General features: G+C 38.7%; 1 pseudogene; it reads left to right on the top strand.

Moving 5' to 3' along the window:
• Positions 1-17,046: 17,046 nt before the first annotated feature.
• On the top strand, positions 17,047-20,713 carry LOC102749014 (olfactory receptor 6C74-like; annotated as a pseudogene).
• Positions 20,714-23,723: the final 3,010 nt, after the last annotated feature.

Raw genomic sequence — 23,723 nt, forward strand, 5'->3', positions numbered from 1 at the left:
CTTCTTTAGTTAGATTTATTCCTAGGTATCTTATTGGTTTTGGTGCAATTGCAAAGGGATCGATTCCTTGATTTCTTTTTCTGTTGCTCCATTATTGGTGCATAAAACTACAACAGATTTCTGCACATTGATTTTTATATCCTGTGCTGAATTCATATATGAGTTCTAGCAAATTTTTGGTGGAGTCTTTCAGATTTTCTACATAGAGTATCATGTCCCCCGCAAATAGTGAAAGTTTGACTTCTTCCTTGCCAGTTTGGATGCATGTTATTCCTTTTTCTTGTCTGATTGCTGAGGCTAAGACTTCCAGTACTATGTTAAATAGTAATGGTGAGAATGGACATCCTTCTCTTACATCTGAATGTAGGGAAAAGGCTCTATTTTTCACCATTGAGGATGATATTGGTTGTGGGTCTTTGTATATGGCCTTTATGATGTTGAGTTATGTTCCATCTATCCCTACTTTGTTGAGGGTTTTTATCAGGAGAGGATGCTATATTTTCTCAAATGCTTTTTCTGCATCTATTGACAGGAACATTCGGTTCTTATCCTTTCTTTTATTAATATGGTGTATCACATTGATTGATTTAGGAATATTCAACCATCCCTGCAGCCCAGAAATAAATCCCACTTGATCTTGGTGAATAATTCTTTTAATGTACTGTTCAGTTCAATTTGCTAGTATTGTATTGAGAATTTTTGTATCCATATTCACCAGGGATTTTGGTCTTTTATTCTCCTTTTTACTGAGGTCTTTGTCTGGTTTTAGAATCAAGGTAATCCTGGCTTCTTAGAATGAGTTTGGAAGTTTTCCTTCCATTTCTATTTTTGGAACAGATTCAGAAGAATAGGTATTATTCTATAAAGGTATTATAGAATAACTTTATAGGTATTATTATATAAAGAAGATATATATATCTTCTTTTAAAATCTGTTAGAATTGCCCTGGGAAGCCAACCAGCCCAGGACATTTGTTTGTTGGGAGATTTTTTATTACTGATCCAATTTCTTGGCTGGTTATGGGTCTGTTCAAATTTTCTATTTCTTCCTGTTTCAGTTTGGTAGTTTGTAAGTTTCTAGGAAGTTGTCCATTTCCTCCAGTTTGCCCAGTTTGTTGGCATATAACTTCTCATAGTGTTCTCTTATAATTCATGCATTTCTGTGGTGTTGGTTGTTCTCTCTCCTCTATCATTTGTGATTTTATATATTAGGGTCCTTTCTCTTCTTTTTGATAAGTCCAGCTATGGGTTATCTATTTTATTCTTATGAAAAACCAGCTCTTTTTTGTTAACCTGTTCTACTGGGGTTTTTGTTTGTTTGTTTGTTTGTTTCTATATTATTTATTTCTGCTCTAATCTTTATTATTTCCACTCTAATCTTTATTATTTCCCTTCTTCTGCTGGCTTTAGTCTTTGTGTGTGTGTGTGTGTGTGTGTGTGTGTGTGTTCCTTTTTTAGCTCCTTAGATGTTAGGTTAGGTTGTGTATTTGAGACTTTTCTTGCTTCTTGAGGTAGGCCTGCACTGCAATATACTTCCTTTTTGGACATCTTTTGATGCATCCCAGAGGTTTTGGGATGTCATGCTTTCATTTTTATTTGCTTCTATGTATTTTTTTAAATTCTTTTTTAATTTCCTGGTTAACTCGTTCATTCTTTAGTAGGATGTTCTTTAACCTCCATGTATTTGAGGTCTTTCCAAATTTTTTCTTGTGGTTGACTTCCAGTTTCATAGGGTTGTGATCTGAAAATATGCATGGTATGATCTCAATCTTTTTGTACTTGATGAGAGCTGATTTGCAACCCAGTATGTGATCTCTTCTACAGAATGTTATATGTGTACTCAAGAAGAATGTGTATTCTGCTGCTTTAGGATGAAATGTTCTGAATATATCTGCTAAGTCCATCTGGTCCAGTGTGTCATTCAAAGCCATTGTTTCCTTGTTGGTTTTCTGCTTAGATGATTTGTCCATTGTTGTAAATGGGGTGTTAACATCCCCTACTATTATTGTATTATCATCAGTTATCATTATGATAATACAATGAGTTTGTTTGTTATTAATTGATTTTTATATTTGGGTGCTCCCAAGTTGGTGGCATAAATATTTACAACTGTTAGATATTCTTGATGGATAGACCCCTTAATTATGATATAATGCCCTTCTTCACCGCTTGTTACAGTCTGTTTTAAAATCTAGTTTGTCTGATATAAGTTTGGCAACTCTGGCTTTCTTATGACATCCATTAGCCTGATAGATGATTCTCCATCCCCTCACTTTCAATCTGTAGATGTCTTTAGGTCTAAAATGAGTCTCCTGTAGGCAGCATATTGGTGGATTTTAATTTTGTTTATCCATTCTCATACCCTATGTCTTTTGAATGGCTCATTTAGTCCATTTACATTCAGAGTGATTACTAAGAGATATGAATTTATTGCCATTGTGTTACCTGTAGAGTTGGTGTTTCTGGTGATGTTCTCTGATTCTTCCTAGTTTTTGTTGCTTTTGGTCTTTTTCTCTCCACTCAAAGAGTCCCCCTTAAATTTCTTGCAAGGCTGGCTTAGTGGTCATGAACTCCTTTAGTTTTTATTTTTCTGGAAAACTCTTCATCTGTCCTTCTATTCTGAATGACAGCCTGACTAGATAAATAATTCTTGGCTGCATATTTTTCTCATTCAGTGTGCTGAATATTTCCTTCCACTCCTTTCTGGCTACCAAGACTCTGTGAACAGATCCACTGCAAACTTGATCTGTCTTCCCTTGTAGGAAGAACCTTTTTTGCCTTGCTGCCTTCAGGATTCTTGCCTTGTCTGTGTATTTTGTGAATTTGACTATGGCATGCTTTAATGATGGCCCACTTCTGTTGAATTTAATGGGATTTCTCTGTGCTTCTTGAATTTTGGTGTCTGTGCCCTTCCCCAGATTGGTAAGTTTTCAGTTATAATCTGTTTGAATAAAACTTCTGCCCCTTTATCTCACTCTTCATCTTCTGAGACTCCTATGATATGAATGTTATTATATTTTACTAAGTCACTGAGTTCTCTAAGCCTACTTTCATGGTCCATTACTTTTCTTTCCCTTTTCTTTTCAGCTTCATTATTTTCCATTATTTCATCTTGTATATCATTAATTCACTCCTCTGTTCTGTCCATCCTCATTTTTATGGCCTCCCTTTGTGTTTGCATCTTGGTTATAGCATTTTAAATGTCAGTCTGACTAGATTTTAGTTCTTTTATCTCTCTAGTAAAAGATGCCTTAGTGTCTTCTATGCTTTTTTCAAGCCCAGCTAGTATCCTTAAAATCATTGTTTTAAATTCTAGGTCAGACATTTTACTTTTCTCTGTATTGATTAAATCCCTGGCCAAGAGTTCTACCTCATGTGCTTTCTTTTGGGGTGAATTCCTCCACCTTGTCATTTTCTCCAGAAAAGTAAAGAAGAGAAAAAATAACATAAAAACAAAACAAAAATAATGAACAAACAAAAAACAAAAATGAAGGGAAAAAAAAAGCAAGGAAAAAACACAACACAAGAAAACCAAAAAAAACAAAACAAAACAAAACAAAACTAGATCCTTGGCGTATTTTGGTCTGCTTGTTAAAAGAATCTAGATCCCCAAATAAAATAAATTAAAATGAAAGTAGACCAAAAAAATTAAAAATACATATGAAAAGTATATATATATGTGTGTGTATATATATATTTTTAAATTAATAATTAAAAAGGAATGGAAAATACAAGAAAATAAATGAAAAAAATAAAGAATAAATGTAAAAAGGAAGCCCAATCTTATTTCCTCTAGAGCTGAAGTTTTGCAGCACTTTAATCAATAAACTTGGTGTGAGCTAGTTGTTTTAGCTGTTTGTGCTGGTCCTCTGGGGGAGGGGCCTACTGCGCTGATTCTCAGGATGACTTGTTTCAGTGGAGATGCTTCTCAAGGGTGGGGGAGACTCATAGTATGCACAGCTCCAGCATCCACTAGGTGGTGCTGTTTTCTCTTAAAGTCTTTCAGCAGTAATGGGTTGGATGAAAGTGGCTGCCCCCTGCTCTCTAGCATCAGAGCTGAAAGATTCGTGCCCCCATTCCAATGAGCCCTCACAGAAGAGCAATCAATCACCCTATTTGTTTCCCCAGTTTCCATCTGAACCCTGCCTTCACCCTGCTAGGGTCCCAGCCTTGTTATCTCAGGTGCATAACCGAGTTTCAAAACTCCAAATTTCAGGGATGCCTACAGCACAGACCCCCAGTGTTCCTCCAAGGGAGGGTCTCACCATGCCTGCTGGCCTATCCCAGGAAAGTTTTGCAGTTTATAGCAGAAAGCTGACACCAAGATCCTCTGCTCTCTACTAGCTTCCCAGATCCTATGCCTGGGAACAGTGCCACACCTTGGCGCCACCCATTCTTCCTATGACCCCAGGGATTCTCAGACCACCCTGTCACTCCTGGGATTTTTGCCCCTCTTTGCCACCCGAGCACCTTTAATCCAGGCACAATCCCCATGGTAGTGAACTTTTAAAAGTTCAGATGTTGTGCTAGACGACTTCTAATGCTTTGTCGTAGCCTCCGTACGCAGGCTCCCTCCCCAACACTACATCCACAGCTATGTCTCCCCCAGGTGAACTTCCACACCTCCTACCTTCCAAAAGGTGGTAGCTTTTCTACTTATAGACTTCCAGTTTTTGTTCTCTCAGACCTCTGATTGACTTCTTGGTTGTTCAGAATAATTTGACAACTATCTAGCTGTGTTTGAGGGACAAGACAAGCTCAGGGTCCTCCTACTCCTCTACCAACTTAACTCCTCCCGTGAATTGACAATTTTATCATTATGTTATCTTTCTCTTTAAATCTTCATAATTATCTTTGCTCTGAAGTGTATTTATCTTATATTAATATAGCTACTCTAACATTATTTTGATTAGCATTTCCACGCTATGTCATTTTCCATCCTTTTACTTGTAACTACCTATATCATTGTATCTCAAATTAGTTTCTTATAAACCACATTTAGTTTGGTCATGTTTCATTTGTTCATTTCTATGTTTTTAATCTGACAGTCTCTGTCTTTTTATTGTTGTAAAAAGCACATAACATAAAATTTTTCAGTGTACCGTACAGTAGCATTAAATACATCTACATTGTTGTGTAACAGATCTCTCGAGCTTTTTCACCTTGCAAAACTCGAACTCTGTATCCATCAAATATCTCCCTTTCCCCCTCCTCACATCCCTGTCAACCACCATCCTACTTTCTATTTCTAAGACTTTGAGTACTTTAGATACCCCATATAAAGGGAATCTTTCAGTATTTCTTATGCCAATCTCTGTCTTTTAGTTGGGTGAGTTTAGGTCATTTCCACTTAATGCAATTATTGATATCTTTAGATTTGGGTGTACCATTTTTAAAATTTGTTTTATGTGTTTTTTCCTGTTTTTCCTTCCTTCATATCCCCAAATCCTGCCTTCGTTTGAGTTCTTAGAATATTGCTATTATTTCATTTTAATTCATCAGGTTTTTAAAAATAATATCTATTGGCATAGACTGCTTTAGGTGGTTACTAGGAAAATTACAATTTACATATTTAACATTCTATAGTCTAAATAGAATCAACACTTTACCATTTAAGTGGAATTTAGAAATCTTTCAACCACATGGATTCTTATACCCTCCTCCTCTTTATGTTATAATTATCTTATATATTATATCGGGATACACTGAAAAACCTCTGCAGATAATGTCACTATTTTTCTTTTCAACTGTCAAATGTATTTTTCAAGAACTCAAAAGCAGAATATGTACCAAGATATTTACCATTTCTCTTGCTTGTTATCCCCAATGTAACATTTTCTTCTGGTATCATTCCCTTTGTCTTTAAATACTTTCTTTAGCTAAAACAATAAAATAAAAAATAAAAATAAATTAATTTAAAAAATAAAAATAAATTAAGAAATAAAATAAGAAGAACAACAACAACAATAAAGAACTTCATTTAGCAATTCTTTTACAGCATATCTGGTGGCAACAAATTCTTAGATTTCCTTCATCTCAAAACACCTTCTCTTTACCTTCATTCCTAAAGGTACTTTTTGCTAAATACAGAATTTCAAGTTGACAGTAGGTCTTTTCTTTCAGCAATTGAAAATTATCATGCAACTGCCTTCTGTAGTTTCTGGTTAGAAACCCACAGTCATTCAAATTTTTCTTCCCCTACAGGTAATACACCTTTATTTTTCTGGTTGATTTCAATATTTTTTTTTTTTTTGTCTTTAGTTTTCAACAGTTTAATTATGTTTGGTCTGAGCATGGACTTTCTTTGGATGTATTCTTTTTAGGATTTGTTCAGCTTCTTGAATCTGTAGGTTTATGTGGTTTGCCAAATTTAGGAAGTTTTCAGACATTATCTCTTTAAATACATTTTTTAGCACTGAACTCTTCATGCTTGTCCTTCTGATGATAAGAAGTTTTACCTTTTATTCTTCTACAGGTCCCTGAGGCTCTATTCATTGGTTTTAAGTCTTTTTTTCTCTTTCTTTTCCATGTGGGATCATTTCTACTGATCTATTTTCACTTTCATGGACAATTTTATGTCATCTCTACTTAGGCTTTTGAGATCAGTCAGTGAGTGTTACATTTTAGTCACTGTATTTTTCAGTTCTAATATTTCCATTGGCTTCTTCTTTAAACTTCATTGCAGAGTCCTATGTTTCTATTCATTTTACAACTGCTTGTAATTGGTTGTTAGAATATTTTTAAATAATTGACTTAAAGTCTTTGTCAGATAACTTCAACATCTTTGTCATGTGAGAGTTGATGTGTCTTGACTATCTTTTCCCAAGAGAATCAAGATTTTTCCTGGTTCTTCATATGCTGAGTAATTCTGAACTGGGATATCATGATTTCAGACTCTGAGTCTTTTTAAACATCCTTTTGAAAATGCTCATTTCTTTATTTTAGCAAGAAATGGACCAGATTCAGTTCAGGCCATATGTTCCATCCCATCTTCTATAGGCTGCAGTTTCAATGTCAGTGCAGTTTTCAAAACCTTTGCAAAGCTATTCAGATCTGTCCCATGTGTGCACCACCCAGTGGTAGTCTGCATTGGGCCAGAAATCTTTCTGGTAATTCAGTTTTCAAAGTCTTGATTGTGCCGATTAAGATCTGATCCAGTCATGCATAGTTTGGGAGTACATCTTTGAGTTATTGAACAAATTAATGGGATCTCTTTCCTCCAGTTCCCTCTCATCAAAATCTCCCCAATACATCTCATGTCTCCAAAGTGCCTCTTTTAGGTTCTGTGGCCAGAAGCATGGGGTCTTAGTTACTCTTCTCTGCTGCTCACTTTTGTGACTGGACCAAGAAGCAAGAGAACCAGAGGATAGAAAACATGGTAAACACACCACTGATTTGGTGGTACTTCAAATTCTGGTCTTCTTTCCAATCGTCCTGCTTGATTCACAGTGCAGGATCCTCTCATGGCTGCCCCATCCATTCTGTTTTATACTCATTTTCAGTGAGGGAGACAGGGTAGAACATGTTTTCCCCCCGTGCCTGAAACTAGTTCCTATAGTTATTTAATTACTTCTTTATTTTTGTATATCACCTATATCCAATCTTGGACCTCTAGTTTTTGAACACTATCTGGTCTTGACACACTTTCCTTTTTCCCCAGTCAAAGCCCAATACTCAGTCACTGTATTATTAAATTACTTGCATACCTTTTGTGTTGTAACTACCTTGCCTAGGCCCATTCTGAGTTCAAAGGGCAGAATCACTGAGGTTTGGGGGAGGGGGAAATGCCTAATAACTATTTTCCTGCATCAATTGCTCAGAGTATCAGCAAGATAATGATGGCAACATTTTATGGTTTCCCACAAGCATGAAAGTTTCACAGAAAAGTATTTTCAAGTTGAACTAAACAATTAAAAAACTCCCTGAAGAATTGATTATCTGCTAATTTATCCCCACTGGAGTCACTGGTAGGCTAGGAAATGAATTTGTCACTTCTTATTATAAGCCCAATGCACAGAGAATTTCTGTGTGGTAGCTACTTACTCATGGTGTGCAGGGATGACAAGGGTACCATGCAGCCCTGGAGAATTCCCTGATAATGCTCTATCAACAATTACCACTAACTAACTCTGAAGCCACTTCTGCTTATGGCTCTCAGCGCCAGTTGACACACCAAGTAAGCACAAATAAATAAATAAACTTCCTCTTGCCTGTCACCCTGACTGTTTATTCTTTCTATCCCTACTTCCTACAAACGGCTCCATTCTAATAAGCCCCTCACTTGAGACCACAATTTCCCACAGCATTGATTTGCTTATACTCTACTTTGCTCCTGGATGTAAAACAGTTTTATTTCCTTAGCTTCATTTCCCTCACTGATAATCTTCTTGAAAGATGGACTTACACTTACTGGAAAAGAATTAAAATGATGTCAAAGGAGTGAAATATTTCACTGGGTCTCAAAGTGTGGTCCCTACACCAGTAGCAATACATCACCTGGTAACTTGTTATGAATGCGAATTTGTGGGTACTACCTACACTGTCAGAAACTCCTGGGATGGGGCCCAGTAATCTGTGTTTTTACAAACTCTTAGGTGACACTGATGCATGCCAAAGTTTGGGAACTATTCCAACTAGGGAGTTAATGATCACCTGGCCATGGCATAATGAGGAGAAAAGTGTTTCAGATGTGGATTGCTTATCAAATTGGAAGGATCTATTGAATTGGTTTTCTACTGTGCTTGGAAGAAGACTTATTGCTAGCACCCTGAGTGGTTCAGTGGGGTGTAGGAGGGGAGGCAAAATATAAATGTTGAGTCAGATGGGCTGACAATGACAAAAGCCTTCATTCCCTCTCCACCTACCTGCTCCATCTGTTAGCCTGGATATTAATCTCTCCACCTACTGATAATATTTTGACAATTATCCCCAGTGGCATTTTTCTAATAAAAATTCACTCGTTATTTTTCCAGCATTTTTCTCCTTCAATGGTCCTGGGGGTAATTGACAAACACAGTTTTAATGACTAGGCTTCACAAATACAGCATTATCATGCTCTCTATATATAACTTCAATAATGTACTTACACTTCTTGGCTTGCTTTTTGCAGTTCCTATCACATAAATTTGGATTCAACCAAAAAAAAAAAAGATTTTGTTGATGTATAGTTATTTCAGCATTATAAATAATCTGAAAGCTGAATCATCTCAGTAACACATGACACCATCTGAATTTTACAATTTAACCATTCTTATTTGTGTGAAATATTATTGCAGTTGGTTTTAATTTATATTTCCCTCATCATTAAGTACCCTGAATATTTTAATATAATACCAGCCATTTGTGTAATATCTTTTTGTGAAGGGACTCTGCAAATATTTTACCCAGTTTTCTTTTGTTCCATTGTCTTTTCCTTACTGATTTGTAGATTTGTTAGATTAAAAATAGCTTCTCCCACACTGTGACTTGCCCTTTCATTTCCTTAATGCTGTCTTGCAGTTAATAGAGATACTTAGTACCATTGTTTTTATGGTAAATTCTTTTGTCTTGGTCAGGAAATTTTTTTACTTTCTCCCAAACACATTAAGATATTCTGCCATGTTTTCTCTTAGATGATTGTTATACTATTTACATTTAGATCTACAGTTCATCTTCTGCATTTCTTTTCTTTTTTCCTCTTTTAACTTTTTTTTTTTTTTGTATGGTATAAAGAAAGGGTCAGGTTGTATTTTCTCCATTTGAATACCCACTGGCTGTAATACCATCTACATTTATTGAAGGACTATCACTTCCCTACTGCATTAGACTGTCATCTTTGTCATAAATCTGCTGATGTATATTTTATTGCTAAGTCAAATAATCAGACAAAGAAACACAAATACTGTATTATCTCATTTGTATGTGAAATCTAAAAACATCTAACTCATAGAAACTTACAGTGAAATGGTAGTTGTCAGGGGCTGAGTGGTGGGGGAAATGGAGAGATATTGGTCAAAGGGTGTGAACTTCCAGTTATGAAATGAGTAAGTTATGAGGATCCAAAGTATAGGAAGGTGACTATAGTTAACAATATTGTATTGTACACTTGAAAATTGCTATGAGAGTAGAGTTTTTAATATTTTTACCATAACAACAAAATGGTAATTATGTGAAGTGAAGGATGTGCTGGTTAACCTTACTGTGGTAAACATTTCATAATATGTGGGTGTATCAAATCATCACTTTGTACACCTTACACTTACACCATGTTATATGTCAATTATATCCCAATAAGGTAGGGAAAAAAGAGAATATTCTGCTGCATGAAACTTTTTGGAAATTTTGGAAACTCTTTTCACACCTTATGAAAGAGTGCATAAGATTTGTATCATTCCTCTCCTAAACAAAGCACTGAGATGTACCACAAGAAAGTGTTACAGTCACTATGGACCCTGTGTCACTGAAAAATGGAAGGATAGAAATTAAGAGTATAAAGAACACCATTTAGTAGAAGGCCATAAAGTTGTAGACATGAAGAATGTGGCTTGAGGGTCAATGAGAAACCAGTGGAAACAGGATCCAAACACCCAGATGCTGAAGTTCCTAGGGTTGCCTGAATCTAGAATCACTCTCCACCTTCAGTGTCCTTGACAGCCAGGCCTATTGTGACTCCTGTTTCAGGATTTCTATGAATGAGATGCTACTTGTGAAATAAAACCCCCTCATTGACTATGATTGATAGGATTTCCATTCTTTTCAAGACGAAGAGTCAAACTAAGATGGGTATGAGGAGAAAGCAGAGCTGAACCCACCCAGCTCCTCTATTTTTGGCTGAATGTATCTTTCCCCAACAGCAGACCTGATAGACAAAGGTGAGACATGCTTTCAGAAGAAGCCAGCCCTCTGAGGATGCAGCAGGTGTTCACCCTGGCAGTATGCCTCTTGTTCAGTCTGAGCACGGTCTCCCCCACTATGCCTGCACTGGCCACTTTCCTTCCCTGCCTTGTGGATTGCCTGACCTCCCTCCCAACTAAGGAAAAAGAGGCTGATAGATACCTCCATCCAGTGCTGAGCAGTCCAGTCATATTGGGAGGCTGAAGAATTCCAAGTTATCTCCTCTGGTTCCTGAGAATTCTTCTTAGGAGCTTTATCTCCAAGAAAATAAGCTTTGTCCCCAAGCAGTGATAAGTGCTGGATAAGAAAACGGAATTTGATTGTGTTGTCAGTCCAGAGAACGTCTCCCTCTACCAATATCTTACAAAAGCTCTGATCAGCTGAGATCCCCAGAGTCACATGTGTGGAAAGAGATCAGTCTGGTTTACGGAATCTTAGGAATCTTGGACAGCAACCAATATAATACTAATTATTGGTGAGGTGATGTCTCAAGCCCAGCCAAAAGGATCCCATTTCCTGAAAGGGGATTATATAATTAGTTTTCTCTCCATTGCACAGCATTCATCTTCTCCTCTAAGTAGTTCCCCTCTATTAAGAGTAAAACTGCTTCATGTAATAAGCTGTAAGGGTGTTATCAGAAGAGGTGTGAACTTAAAAAGATGAACTTTGCCCCATTTCAAAGGAGTTTATTTTGTGGGGGGAGAGATTTTTGAGGGCTCTTCCATACTTTGTGTAAAATACTGACCTTGCAAAATGTAACATTCACCATTTCATTTTGGAAAGGTACTGAGATAAAGATACTTAAGAATCGGGCGCCTGGGTGGCTCAGTTGGTTGGGCGACTGCCTTCGGCTCAGGTCATGATCCTGGAGTCCTGGGATCGAGTCCCGCATCGGGCTCCCTGCTCGGCAGGGAGTCTGCTTCTCCCTCTGACCCTCCCCCCTCTCATGCTCTATCTCATTCTCTCTCTCAAATAAATAAATAAAATCTTTAAAAAAAAAAAAAGATACTTAAGAATCTTATGCTAAGGGGCGCCTGGGTGGCTCAGTCGGTTAAGTGTCTTGCCTTCAGCTCAGGTCATGATCCCGGAGTGCTGGGATCTAGCCCTGCGTTGGGCTCCCTGCTCAGCAGGGAGTCTGCTTCGTCCTCTGCCCCTCCCCCCCACCACTCGTGGGCTCTAGCTATCTCTCTCTCTCTCCAATAAATAAATAAAAAATCTTTAAAAAAAAAAAAAGAATCCTGTGCTAAAAACACTACTAAGAACCATACGTGTTGTTCCCAATACCTGGAGCATCTACACATCAGAGGTGAAACAAGCACAAGAAATCCTAATAGGAAAGTAGTAGTAGTGAAGGATCCAGATCCTTGCAAAGTAGTTTCACTTCTGAGATTTATAGATAGCTTTTCTACCTCTTTGTATCCCACCCACATAACTAAACTTAATTAATCATTATATATATATATTAGGAGGTTCATTAAAAAGGAAAAGATTTCTTTTTTCCATGCATGAATAAAAAAGAAAACAAAGAAGCCCAGATAGGATAAATTACTCTATACCTTCAGTTTTGCCTCGTGGTCCCAAGTTGGAAGTTACTAATACTACCATGCTTTTCTCACATGGAGAGATAGGTATTGGGTGTGATATTAATGAGACCTCTAGATTGGAATTGATGTGTTCCAGGTTCCCAATAGCATTGTTGCCTTATTTTTATGGAAATTCCATGAGGGAAAATGGTTCTCAAAGTATTATTAGTGTACCAAGAGCTCCAACCTCAGCCTAGGGTTTGGCCTAGTGAGTGCTTCTCTCCATCCTGATGCCCACATCCTGTTCACATTAGCATCCTGTACTCCCTCTCCCACAATATCATAGACAACAGATTTACCTTTCCTCAGGCCTTAACTTAGCTTTCTTCCTTAGGGATATAATACTAGAAGTTGGAACCTTTCTAGGAACAGACCACATTAACAAGATCCACTATAAACCAAAATACTCTTATTATCTAAATCATGAATGTATGTGTAGCCTAATTTGTCAAGAGTGGCTGAGGGATATTGCGGCAAAATAACCATATTCTGCAGAGGAGAAACCATAAGCTGATGTTTGATTTATCCTTCCATGTTTGATAATCATAAATACAACTTTAAGAACTATCCCTTTTCTTACTCTAACTGGCTAACTAAAAACTCAAAGCACAGGACATGTTGGAAATGTCCAAGATAAATGAGATCTCAAGGTCATTAAAAAAAAAATAAAGAAATAGTGGGTATTGGAGAGCCACAAGGGCACTATCCAGAAAAGAGAAACTATAGGCCAAGGACAATTTGAAATATTTCTTGGCGCCAGCTCAACACCCTTTATGCTAGATGCAGTGTAGAGTTAGTACAGCCAATTTCTTTGAGGGTCCACTTTCTAAGCCTTGCCATCAAACCACAGGACAGGCCCTCTCCTTCCACCTTCCCACCATCATGTTGGTGTTGGGACTCACTCAGGTATGAAAGGTATTTCTGCACCATGAAGCTACCACTGAATAAAATTAAAACCCCATGCAAATGAGCCTTTATCTGGGCATTAAAATCTATAAATAGTCTCACTTTGCTCTAGCTTCTATAACTCATCTCCCATTATTGTTTATTTTCCCTCACTTCCAGGTTTGGCCTGGATTGAAAGCAGAGTGTGTGATGGACAGATGTTATAAAAGTGATTTTGTATGGAGTGCCTGCATGGCTCAGTTGTTTAAGCATCTGACTCTTGATTTTGGCTCAGGTCATCATCTCAAAGTCAGGGAATCAGAGCCTCCTGTCAGACTCACTGCCTACCCCCCTTCCCACCTTCAAGGGCACACGCTCTCTCTTTTTCTCTGTCTCAAAAATGGGGGATTTTGTCTATTTCTGGGAAGGTGGAACCCACATGGAAACTCATGAAAGTTTCTATATTTGCCTTGACCTTCTAAGATCAATATTAATCTGGGTAGATTCAGGCAGAACAAATTTCCAAACACCTCCCATATGTACCAGGGTTGACTACAAACACTTTGGGAGGTAAGTACTCTTCTATGGCTTGTGATGGGAAACCAGAAGTCACAGAAGAATGGGTCTCCCTGGCCAGAGCAGCCCAGCTGAGATACCCAGTAAAAGCAGCTTTCCAGGCCAGTGGTTGCTATGGATACAGCTTCTCCACTCTCAGGCTCACATCTCCTCTTCTGCATCTAGAAAGAATCTGGGTTCCATTTCCCATGTTCTTTTTTATTTCTTATTTACTTTATTTATTTATTTATTTGACAGAGAGAGAGACGGCGAGAGTGGGAACACAAGCAGGGGGAATGGGAGAGGAAGAAGCAGGCTTCCTGCGGAGGAGGGAGCTCGACACAGGGCTCAATCCCAGGACCCTGGGATCATGACCTGAGCCGAAGGCAGATGCTTAGCAACTGAGCCACCCAGGAGCTCCTCCCATATTCTTTTTTAAAAGAGAGGCCTGCCAGGTTAGAGATGTTACAGAAACCACCTAGCATTCCCCCTTCTTCCCTGAAGAGGAAAAAATGTGTGCTTTCCTTTTTCAAGAAGATTGCTGGGCACAATGAAATTTTTTTATATGAAAATATGCAATGAAAAGAATCATAACGTTGGTGAAAGCGTAAATATAAATAGACCAGGAAAGGCAGACTTCTCCAGTATCTTCCCAAAAGACTCATGAAATCTAAAATATAATCCAGCTCTTTCTCACCATAAAATCTGTTCATTAACAACTATGCTCTGGCCTCAGTGCATACATCACATGTAGAAAACTGTAGTCTGGACTTTTACCTCAAATCAGTAGCAATATTCAGCTTGGGATTTTAAAAACCCTCGGGAAATTGTCATATAATTTCCTTCAAAAATCTTGGCAGAGAACGGTGTGGACATCTGGGAGTCAGCATCACCACACACAAGGTAAGATAAATATAAGTTTTGCACCAGTAAATCTTATCCTCAACAGTGACCAATTAGCTATCCCCAGGATACTAGCCATGCCCTTACTTTCTGTCCCTGTCTCTTCAGCATCTAATAAGGTTTGGGGGCCTACACACTCTGCTCACTGGCTGGGTTCATCCTGCTTCCCAACCATACATTCTGGTGGGAAAAATATCACAGAGCTTCAAACTTGCATGACACCAGCTTCTCATTGTTGATGCATTAAAACAAGGATGCTTCTCCACATGGAAAGGTGAGGATGTGATGGAGGAACATAGTGCTGTAGAAGGAGACTTGGAGCAGGTGTACCCATGACATGAAGCCCTAAACACAAGGACCACTGCCTCAGCAACACCCAGGGCTAAACCTATAAGAAGATACCTGTTCCCATTAAGGGTATAGGAGGTGACAGCTATGTTGCATGTTAGGTGGGCTTCTACCCACTGGGGGAGGCAGAGCCAGAGCTTTCTCAGAACCGTAAGTTGTCTGGAAGTCCAGCTCTAGCCCAGAATTGGAGGCAGTGAAATATGGTTGTTTTAATCTGTTTGATCCTTTCTGGGGTTTCAGTGGTCAAGGCTGCCCTGTAGCCTTGCTGTGCTATGAAACATTTGGGCTTCCTCAGCCAGAACACTGGCAGCATGGGCTGCATATTCACCCCACTCAGGGACAACAGCCTGTGATAAATGAGTTTCCTTCTCCTCTCCTTTCCACTCAGCCCAGAGCAAGCTCTTGATTTCTTAGAAGACAATAGCTGCAGGGGAAAGAAGCCCCATGAGGTGACTCATGTGTATGCTGGGCCTCATAGACCGTGGTGGCTTGGTGGACTTACTGGGGTCCACTGGCACAGAAGCAGAGGCTCCTTCAGGCTGTGCCACTCAGGGGTGAGCAGTTTGTTCATGAGTAGCACTTTATAGGACCTGGCTCTCACTAACCCACTCCCACAGTGGGTTAGTGAGAGTGACACATTCCACATTGCTGACCTTTAGCCTAGTATTGAGATACTAGAGCCAAACAGCATGGTGAGAGAAATCACTGATTGAGAGATCTGAAGAAAGCAAAATGTTCACTGAGCTTCGATGTAAGAGTGAGTGCATGCGTGCCAGGTGCCCAGCACATACACCTAACTGAGCTAATTCCTATGACCTAATGTCGCTCCCACCTCCATCACAGGACAGCATGAACCCTGGGTGGGGTGGTGGTAAATCCTGGATTTACAAATTATGTCACGTGGTAGAGAAGCTCCCAATGTCTCTGATCTCCTGTCTCTTGTATAAAATGCTTGTGCTAATGTAGATGCTCCCTAAGCCTCATGCCATTCCCCAGGTCTCTAACTCATCAGTGATACTAACTAAGTGTAGAAACAATTAAAATAAAGCTAATTGTTCACTTCAAGTTTAAAGATCATCAACAATACATTTATTTCCCTTTTAAAGTATTTTGACACTGCATTTGGAAACAGCAGGGGCTCTGGAGCTGGAAGATCTAGGTAAAGTGCCAGCTATGTGAACTAAACTCTCTGGAACTCTCAAAGCCTCAGTTTCTGCTTCTTTATAAGAAGCAGTTCATGGTTATTGTGAAGAGGAATAGAAATACTGAATTTCAGTGACCAGCATAGTACCAAGCATAAGTCTTCAACAAATGATGGTGATCACAATTTGCACCATAGAATGTTTTGCATTATTAAAAAGGATATCCAAGGAGAATATTACTAACGTAATTGTTATGTTTACAAACAAATTGATAATATTATTAAAAATAAAATGTTGTATAACTAGAAAAATGTCACTACTTCTGCTGACTAATGATGATCTACTAAGCATTATATTAATGATCATAACATTATAATGAGACTCTGAGGAACACATAGGAAACATTGGCATCATATGCCAAGTGAGTTACATGCTTTACCTTACTTAATTCTCACAAGAACATGAACAGGTAGATCCTATCATCTTCATTCTATAGAGGGTGAAAGTAAAGTTCAAAAAGGCTAACTTTCCAAAAAAGACCCGTCTCTCATGAGTTAGAACTCACTATTGAACTAATACTGAACTCAGGTCCTTCTGATTCAAGAACCAATTGGCTAATCCACTTTACTATCTGCCTCTCCACCTTCTCTAATAGTTAAATAACTTAACCATATGCTCCTCTAAAACCTTTGTGTTTCCTGATGTCTTCTTCATTGTAGGTTAAGACCAGCAGTGATGCTGCTGTGGAAAGACATGCCCATGGAAATGGGGAATGTTACAAATGTCCAAGAATTCACCTTGGAGGGGTTTCCTACCATCCAGCACCTGGGAAAGGTCCTCTTCCTGGTGCACCTGCTGGCTTACCTGGCATCCATTGTAGGCAATGCTGTCATAATGACCATCACCTGTGCTGACCCTGGCTCCACACACCTATGTACTTTTTCCTCAGCATTTTCTCCTTCTTGGAGTGTGGTATCATAAGTGCTGTTATTCCTAAGTTGCTGGTCATCTTTCTCTTAGGCAAGCAAACCATTTCCTTTCCTGCCTGTTTCATACAGGCATTTGTCACTGTATTTCTGGGATCGGCAGTTTTCTTCCTCATAGCAGTGATGTCTCTGGATCGGTATGTGGCCATTTGCAAGCCTCTGCATTACCTGACCATCATGGACCTGAAGACTTGCTTCCTCCTGGTCACTGCCTGCTTCGCTTTGGCCTTCCCTCTCATCACTGGTCTGGTAGTAAAGTTTTCCCAGTTACCCTTCTGTGGCCCCCATGTCATCCCCCACTTCTTCTGTGATCTTGGCCCCCGATTCATCTCTCCTGTTCTGACTTCAGGTCTGTTGATATGTTGGCCTTTGTCCTCACTTCCTTTATCCTTTTGACATCCCTTATCATAACCATCATTGCCTACAGCAACATAATAGTCACGATCATGAGACTCCCATCAGCAAAGGAGAAACAGAAAGCTTTCTCCACCTGCTCTTCTCACCTCATAGTCCTCTCTCTGATATATGGCAGCTGTGTGTTTATATATGTGAAACCAAAGCAAAGGAACAGGCTGGTCTCCAACAGGGAGGTCGCCCTTGTGAACACAGTGGTGACCCCACTGCTCAACCCTGTCATCTACACTCTGCGAAACAAGCAGGTCCACAGGGCTCTGAGGGAGACAACGTGCAGAATGAAAATATCAAGATATAAATCACATGGCCCTGGAGTGGAAGGCCTAGAGAACCATTTGTCTTCATTCTGGCCAATGTAGCAGTCCACAGAGTTGTAGTGTAAGGTCTCTGGCAGACTTCACTTGACCCTGCACATCCTTAGCGAAATGGAAATCTGTTTTTCAAGGCCACATTTTACCTTGATGTGCATGGCTAGCTTCTTCCTAAATATTCCACATATTGATGATAATGATTAATTGCAAAATTCTTTACTAAATTTTTCTTCTCCCCTCTGATAAACCATGTGCTTGAAATTTCTAAAATTTAGTAAATTTATACATTTACTATTTCACTTCTCTCTACCCATGAACACGGCTGAACAGAATTAATAAATATTTACCAAAAGTCATTTATATATTCAAACGACAGAAGGTTGTAAAAAGGCTGTGGAATGTAGGAAATAATGGAAATAGTACCAGTGCTTGGGTCCACATTCCCTCCATGCCTAGACCAAGGAAATAATGGTCATAGTACCCTTCACCTTGGAATACATTTGGTTTGCATCAGGTGTTCCCTTAAATGCTGTTCTTGGCCCTTAGCTTAGCTACATATGTATGTACCAATCCCATGCTGGAGAAACAGAATTGTTCTCAGTCTTAGAGAACAAAATTCTAAGGAGAGGGAATAATCATAGCATCCCATGGCTGACCAATACTCCTAGTTTCTAAATTATTTATTCTAGCTCCAGCCTCTCAGATGCACAATGCACACTTCTGATTGGTTCCTATCTTAAAGTTCTTACCACAGAATGCTTGTGTATATCAGTGGATGGGAGCACTTATTTCATATTTCTTTAATTTCTTCCAAAGATTTAAGTTGGGGAAACCGAAGTTATTTGCTTATCTTCTTCACATTACTGATGAAAATAAACAAATAAGATTTTTCCTCATTGACTGGTGTTATCATCTATAAGGTTATTTTCTGATTGATAACCTACTTTAAAACCAACATTGTCATGATCTCAATCCTTAAACTTTGTGTACCTTTATTTTCCAGCAGGGTATGTATATTTTTTCTTCAGAATAAACATCTTTAAAAAGATTAAGAACAGGGTAGAGGAGTTAAGGTGGCAGAGTAGTAGGGGGACCCTGAGCTTGCCTAGTGCTTCTAACACAGCTAGATCAACATCCAACTATTTTGAACAACTATCAATTTGATCTGAGGATTAAGAAAATTATCTGCACAGTTGAAGGGATAGAACATGGCAGATGGGAGGTTCAGAGTCCTGAATTAGGGGAGAGGAAAGCTGCAGGCTTCAAAGGTGAGGGAACTCTTTTCATGGAGCAAACTCTGGAAGAGGGGAAGAGCAGGAGAGAGCACAATGGGTAGGGATCGCACAATAAGGCTTGGTGAGGAGATTCCCTGTGTTGCAGTGGAAGAGATTACTCCCCTTCCCCGAGTACATTTGGAAGAGTGTATTTTGCCTCTTCAAGGACAAAAGGCCAGCTGGGAGCCATTGAGCGGTGCTCAACAGCAGGGACAGAGGTGTGCATAGAGGGCAGATAACCTTGTAGCAGATTTTCACTGTGAGCCACAATAGGCTTAAACCACAGTATGCATGCTGAGTGGCTGCTTTTCTGGAACAGAACTGTGCAGAGAGCAGAGACATGGGCCGGCTGCAGATAACCTGGCCACTGCCTCTCAGTGTCTGCCACAATAGATTCAAGCTTCCATGCAACTGCTTTTCTGGGACAGAATGGAGTAGGGGACTGAGTCACATGCAGACAGCAGATAACTTGGTTGCAGCTTTTTGCTATGCATCACAATAAACTCTAGCCTCTGTGTGAGCACTGTACGACTGCTTTTCTTGGACAGGACAGTGCTGGGCACACCATGAGGCTCTCCTCCAGGGGAGGTGAGTGGGTCCACACCTTGCCAGAACCTTTAAAACTTGGATTTTTGAATCCCAGACACCAGCCACAGATAAAATACAGGAGATTTGTGGCACTGGGCTCACCAATGGACCAGGAACAGATAGGTTAAGGGCAGGGAACTGACAAAAGCCCAGGACAGAGAAGGTTGTTTGCTTTTCTGAGACGACTGCCTGAACAGTGGTGGCCAGGAGTTCCCCTCCCCAGGGACCAGATGGCAGGATGACACCAAACTCCTCCTACCCTTTCCAACCTCCCCTCACTGCACAGTTGGACTTCAGAGAGGAACGCAATGCCTCCACTGGAGGCTAGATTTCCCTACACTAAACCCACCCCCCAGTACCTGGCAGGGGCATCTTTACAAGGCAAGTCAGCTTCTGAGCTATCCCAGCAGGCCTCTCCCTCAGAAGACCAACACAGGCCCCCCGCATGTACCAAGTCTACTGATTAAGAGTGCTCCAAAACATAAGGCTCTGTTGGAAATAGGACCAGGCTTCCTTCCCCCTTTTTTTTCTTTTCTTTTTTTTATCCTTAATTTTTAAAATTTTTTTCTTTTTCTTTTTTTATCTTTTATTTTATATATATTTGTCTTTTTTTGGTATCAGGCTTGTAATTTTTTGTTCGTTTGTTGGTTTGTTTGTTTCCTTCTCTTATTGTTCGGCTCAGGCTTCCTATTTTTTTTTGTCCTTTCTTCTTTCCATATTCCTTTTTCCTTCTTTCTTTCTTATTCTTTGGAATCAGACTTAAAAGTTTTTTGTTTGTTTGTTGGCATTTTTGTTCGTTTTCCTTTTGTCTTGGATCAGACTTTTTCTTTTTTCTTTTCTGGGCTTATCTTAACAAAGAAATGAAAGCACATCTAGTTAAAGGTCCAAACACTCCCCAATATAAGCAAGGAGGATCTCTCTAGAGGACAGACCAATGGGAAAGAACAGCCAAAACACAACAGCAGAGTATATACAGCATACACCAGAAACACTTCCCAAGGTTTTTGTTGTTGTTGTTGTTGTTTCTTTTTCTTTCTTCTTTTCTTTTCTGGACAAAATGATAAGAGAGAGAAATTCACTCCAAAAGAAAGAATAGGAGGTAGTACTCATAGTGAGGGATTTAATCAATACAGAGATAAGTAAGATGTCTGAGCTAGAATTTAAAATAATGATTTTAAAGATACTAGCTGGGCTTGAAAAAAGCATAGAAGACATACAGTAATCCTTTACTGTAGCAATAAAAGAACTAAAATGTAGTCAGGCCAAAATTAAAAATACTATAACTGAGATGCAGTCCCAAGTGGAGGCCATAAAAATGAGGGAAAATGAAGCAGAAGAGCAAATCAGTGATAAAGAAGAGAAAATTATGGAAAACAATGAAGCCGAAAAGAAGAGGGAAAGAAAACTATTAGATCACGAAGGTAGACTTTGGGAACTCAGCAATTCCATAAAGCAAAATAATATCTGTATTATATAAGTCCCAGAAAAAGAAGAGGGAAAAGGGGGCAGAAGGTTTATTTGAACAAATTAGAGCTGAGAACTTCCCTAATTTTGGGAAGGAAACAAGCATTCATGTCCAAGACGCACAGAGAACTCCCCTCAAAATCAACAAAAAAAGGTCAACACCTTGACATATTGTAATGAAACTTGCAAATGACAAAGATAAAGAGAAAACCCTGAAAGCAGCTCCGGGCAAGAGGTACTTAACCTACAAGGGTAGACACATAAGGCTGGCAAAAAATCTGTCCACAGAGACCTGGCAGGCCAGAAAAACTGGCATGACATATTCAACATGCTAAATGGGAAAAATATGCAGCCAAGAACACTGTATCCAGCAAGGCTGTCATTAAGAATAGAAGGAGAGATAAAGAGTTTCCAAGACAAAAACTAAAGGAATTCATGAACACTAAACCAGCCCTTCAAGAAATACTAAAGGGGACCCTTTGAACACAGGAGAGAATAAAAGTAACAAAAACCAGAAGGGAACAGAGACAATGTACAGGAACAGCAACTTCACAGGAAATACAAGGACACTATTCACATCTTTCAATAATTACTCTGAATGTAAATGAACTAAATGTTCCCAACAAAAGACATAGGGTATCAGAATGGATTAAAAAACAAGACCCATTAATATGCTGCTTAAAAGAGACTCATTTTAGACCCAAAGACACCTCCAGATTGAAAGTGAGAGGGTGGAGAACCATTTATCATGCTAATGGACATCAAAAGAAAGCCATACTTATATCAGAAAAACTAGATTTTAAGCCAAAGAGTATAATAAGAGATGAAGAAGGACACTATATCACAATAAAGGGGTCTATACAACAAGAAGCTTTAACAGTTGTAAATATTTATGCCTCTAACTCAAGAGCAGTCAAATATATAAATCAATTAATAACAAAATTGAAGAAAAACATTGATAATAATACAATAACAGTAGGGGACTTTAACACCCCACTCACAGCAAGGGACAGATCATCTAAGCAGATCAACAAAGAAACGAGGGCTTTGAATGACACACTGGACCAGATGAACTTCACAGATACAAACAGAGCATTTCATCCTAAAGCAACAGAACACACATTCTTCTCGAGTGCACATGTAACATTCTCCAGAATAGATCATATACTGAGTGGGTCACAAATCAGGACTCAACTGGTACAAAAATACTGAGATCATACCATGCATATTTTCAGACCACAATGCTATGAAACTTAAAATCAGCCACAAGAAAAAAATCTGGAAAGACCACAAATACATGGAAGTTAAAGAACATTCTACTAAAGGATGACTGGGTCAACCAGGAAACTAAATAAGAATTTAAAAAATACATGGAAGCAAATGAAAATGAAAACATGACAGTTCAAAACCTTTGGGATGCAGCAAAAGCAGTCCTAAAGGGGAAATATGCAGCAATATAGACCGTCCTCAAGAAGCAAGAAAAGCCTTAAATACATGACCTAACCTTACACCTAAAGGAACTGGAAAAAGAATAGCAAATAAAGCCTAAAAGCAGAAGGAGAAGAGAAATAATAAAGATTATATCAGAAATTAATGATATAGAAATCAAAAAAGTAGTAGAACAGATCAATGAAACTAGGTGCGGTTCTCTGAAAGAATTAACAAGATTGATAAACCCCTAGCCAGACTTATCAAAAAGAAAGAAGAAAGGACCCAAATAAATAAAATCATGAATGAAACAGGAGAGGTCACAACAAACAACACCAAAGAAATACAAACAGTTATAAGAGAATACTATAAAAAATTATATGCCAATAAATTAGGCAATCTGGAAGAAATGGATGCAGTCCTAGAAACATATAAACTACCAAAACTGAAACAGGCAGAAATAGAAAACATGAACAGAACCATAATCAGCAAAGAAATTGAATCAGTAATCAAAAATTTCCCAACAAATTAGAGTCCAGAGCTGGACAGATTCCCATGGGAATTCTACCAAACATTTAAAGAAGAATTAATACCTATTTTTCTGAAACTGTTCCCCAAAAAATAGAAATGGAAAGAAAACTTCCAAACTCATTCTATAAGGCAGCACTACCTTGACCCCATAACAGAAAGACTCCACTAAAAGGAAAATTATAGGCCTATATCCTGGTGAACATGGATGCAAAAATGCTCAATAAAATACTAGCAAATTGAATTCAACAGTACATTAAAAGAATTAGTCACCACGACCACGTGGGAGTTATTCTTGGGCCATAGAGGTGGCTGAATATTTGCAAATCAATCAACATGATACACCACATTAATGAAAGAAAGGATAAAAATCATATAATCCTCTCAATTGATGCATAAAAAGCATTTGACAAAATACAGCATCCTTTCTTGATAAAAAATCT

The sequence above is a fragment of the Leptonychotes weddellii genome, chromosome 6, assembly GCF_054177405.1.
Source record: "Leptonychotes weddellii isolate Sample4059 chromosome 6, ASM5417740v2, whole genome shotgun sequence".
Classification (NCBI taxonomy): Eukaryota; Metazoa; Chordata; class Mammalia; order Carnivora; family Phocidae; genus Leptonychotes; species Leptonychotes weddellii.